General features: G+C 34.5%; 1 pseudogene; it reads left to right on the forward strand.

Annotated features, from left to right (window-relative positions):
- Positions 1 to 1308: 1308 nt before the first annotated feature.
- Positions 1309 to 2439, forward strand: LOC111408308 (annotated as a pseudogene).
- Positions 2440 to 3768: the final 1329 nt, after the last annotated feature.

Raw genomic sequence — 3768 nt, forward strand, 5'->3', positions numbered from 1 at the left:
CATCTTCCACTTTCAACACATGTCTGACAATAGTTCTCCCCGAACATCATCAGGGGAAGAAATGAAAAAAAAGTCCGTAGCTTTGTATATCGTTATATAAAGCTGCTTTAAAAGGAGATTGGAAAGATGCTGAAACTACTCTCAGATTGGGTAAAAGTGCAGGTTCTCTTAAGATAACAGAAAGAGGAGAAAGGCCTCTTCACATAGCTGCTCTCGCTAAGCAAACTGCGTTTGCCCATGAGCTAGTCAAACAATTGGACAAAGAAGACCTGAAATTGCTGAATGATTATGGACACACAGCTTTCTATTTTGTAGCTATATCAGGGGTTATAGAAATTGCCAAGGCCATGTAACAAAAAAATGAAGAACTGACAAAAATTCGAGACGAAAGGAATATGAGCCTGATTGAAATGGCAGCTTTGATGGGAAAGGAAAAAATGTTTGAATATCTTCACGGCATTACACCTATTAATAAAGATTTCAAGGCCAAGGAGCACAAAGACATTCTTGTTGCAACTATCGACAGTGACATGTATGGTATGGAATCTCTGTTCACGACTAGGGGCAAGATGACAATGAAAATTATATTTGCAATAGTTTCAAAATTGCTTTTCTTATATGTAGATATCGCATTGAAAATATTGGAAGCTGATAGAAGTATAGACATTTCTCCAGACGCCGTGAAAGGAAGTGCTCTACACGCATTAGCTCGAAAAACTTTGTCACACTACGGTACAAGTCAAGAATGGATATGTGAAAAACTCGAGAGAATCACCCCTTATGTTCCCTGTAAGACCATTCTATTTATACTATATTTGACAGGCATTGACCCATAGGGTCACTTGTTGAACCACTGACCCCGTCGAACAACTGCATTGTCTGAGTCAGTGTCTGGACTGAGTCTGACAACCATGGTTTAAAGTCTGGACTTTGTGTATATACAAACACACAAATTTTGGTATTTTCATTCATAGCATACATTTGTATATATACACGATTTCTAAAAATGAGAAAGAACTATTTTACTACCTACATCAAAAGCAAATCCCTGACTATGCTCTTAATTAATTTAATTACAATGAATGAGTAATACATGCTGGAAAGATCAGATCACAGTGCTAAGATCATGGTGATTTGTTTGCTGAGTTTATGGATGATATTTCTTCCCTTATAGATGATCAATACATAGATTTATTCACTTTTTTCTTAGTAGTTGTTTTTTCATTTTTTTTTTTTTTTGGCTCTGTAGATAATATGAATTTTAGAAATAATTTAGCAATGATTTTAGGTTTCAAAAGGGTGTGTGGTTCAATTCAAATGTGGAAACAAGCCAATCAGTTGGTAAAGGAGCTCTGCGCACAATTAAAGGACTGGGAAATTTCAGTCATATGTAGCCAACCAAAAACTCCTATGCTTACTGATGCTGCAAAAATTGGGAATGTTGAGTTTTTGACTCTGCTTATCCGATCATATCCTGATCTTATATGGAAAGCTAACTCAAATGGTCACACCATATTTCAAGTTGCAGTTATTAACTGACAAGAGAAAGTCTTTAATCTCATCTATGACACAGGAGCTATTAAAGATTTATTGATGTCCTTAGAAGATAAATCTGAAAACAACATTTTGCATTTGGTTGCAGAATTACCACCTTCAAGCAGACTCAATATTGTCTCTGGAGCAACCCTTCAAATGCATAGAGAACTACTGTGGATTAAGGTGAGAAATTAACACGACTAACAAATTCCCTTTCCTTTGCCCCTCAAAGAGGTGAGGAATACTTTATAACATGACGGTGAATTGTGTCATCTCTTGTTTATCTTGAATTATATATATATATATATATATATATATATATATATATATATATGTTAATACATTAATTTGAGTAAGCTTTACAAGAGGTGGAGAAGATTCTACAGCCTTCTGATGTTCAGAAGAAAAATATTAACAAAAAAAACACCTAGGGAGTTGTTTACGGATGAGCATGAGAAGTTACGAGTTGCTGGTGAGAAGTGGATGAAGGACCCAACAACTTTTTGCATGGTTGTGGCAACCTTAATTGCCACTGTTGTGTTTGCTGCAGCCTTTACCGTGCCAAGCGGGCATATGGAAGAAACGGGGGCTCCAATTTTCTTGAACGACAAGTGGTTCATAGTTTTTGTGACATCTGATGCAGTGGCAATGTTTAGCTCGACAGCTTCCATAATGATGTTCTGGTCTATCTTAACTTCATGCTATGGAGAAGATGATTTTCTATTTACATTAACAGCAAAGTTGATGGGTGGACTAGTTACACTCTTTGCTTCAGTCATTTGTATGGTCTTAACATTTAGTGCAGCCTTCTTTTTGGTCTATAAGAAAGAAAAAGAAGGGACATTGCCAAAAATTGTTGCTGGTCTTGCTTTGCTTCCAATCTATAACATCCCAATTTCTTGATGAGGGCTTAAGTGTCATTAAATCAGAAAATAATATGTATCAAACACAAAAAAAGAAGAAGTAATGATCATTTTTTTATATAAAAAAATGTTGTCTTTCAAAATAAAATAGAAATAGCATTTATTCTCAAAGTGACTAATCATTTAAAAAAAAAAAAAAATTCTTCCGAGAATATGAATTCCCTTTTATTTAAATAAGAACATTCTGCCACCACTGACCAATTACGAGCTCCAAACTTCCGATCTCTAATTACCTGAAAGGGGGGGAAATTTAAAGGGGCGAGATTTAAGAAAATCTCAGTAAGTGTGTGCAATGGACAAGTAATTTACATATAAATTAAGGAAAACAGGATTTCATATCATATGTATAGGAGACACACGAACTATTCCGAACATAGGTGGTAGCAATTCATGTGCGTAGCGCTACTAAACTCCGGCCCTTTTATCATCACATATATGGCCCATGAAATGAATTCCAAAATTTAAAGTACAAAATACAAATTCACATAAACCACATGCAACATCACTTACCTCGTAATGAAATTTGATAAATAAGTGTGTGAAGAACTTGACTGTCAAAAGTCCCCTTGTGAATTCTTGTGTGTAGGACAAATGACTTGTGTGTGTGAGAAAGGTGAGAGACGTGAGTTGTGTGTGTGGAAATGATAAAATATTTTCATGGGTTAAAATGGAATCTTTCCTTTATTTTCTCCATAATTGTGGTATCTACAATTATTGATTTCTTGTGTGTGAGACAAATGAAGTGACGTGTGTGTGAAAGAAGAGTAATTGCCGTGAGATTGGCTGTGAAAAATAATAAAATATTATCATGAATTGGAGAGTGGAATCTTTCCTAGTGTGGAAATGGAAATTTTCCTTATTTGTTCCATATTTATGGTAATTATCATTATTCTTACTATAATTTGGCATACTTGACATATATACATGCATGTAATTATGTTAATTACCTAAACATATTTTAGTCATTCATGGTTATTATATAATCTACTTAATTATTCCATAAACAAAATGATTTTCTAATTAAACACGTCCTTAACTATGAATAGTCCACAGTTTGATCCATAAATTATGTAAACAAAATAATTTGGTCCTTCAATATTCAACTTCTCGCTAATAGATCCTAATTTCTAATATTAATGACTATAACGAATTTTCGGGGTGCTACACAATCACTTTACATGCTATGCTGAATTTTAGGTTATGGATTTCCCTAATCCACTCAACAATCTGGACATCAAGGTTGATGTTTCGACCCCATAAGCACAGGCTTTTCTAATACTAAGAAAAGTGGAGAAGCTTTTTTTTTGTT

Source organism: Olea europaea, chromosome 13, assembly GCF_002742605.1.
Source record: "Olea europaea var. sylvestris chromosome 13, O_europaea_v1, whole genome shotgun sequence".
Classification (NCBI taxonomy): domain Eukaryota; kingdom Viridiplantae; phylum Streptophyta; class Magnoliopsida; order Lamiales; family Oleaceae; genus Olea; species Olea europaea.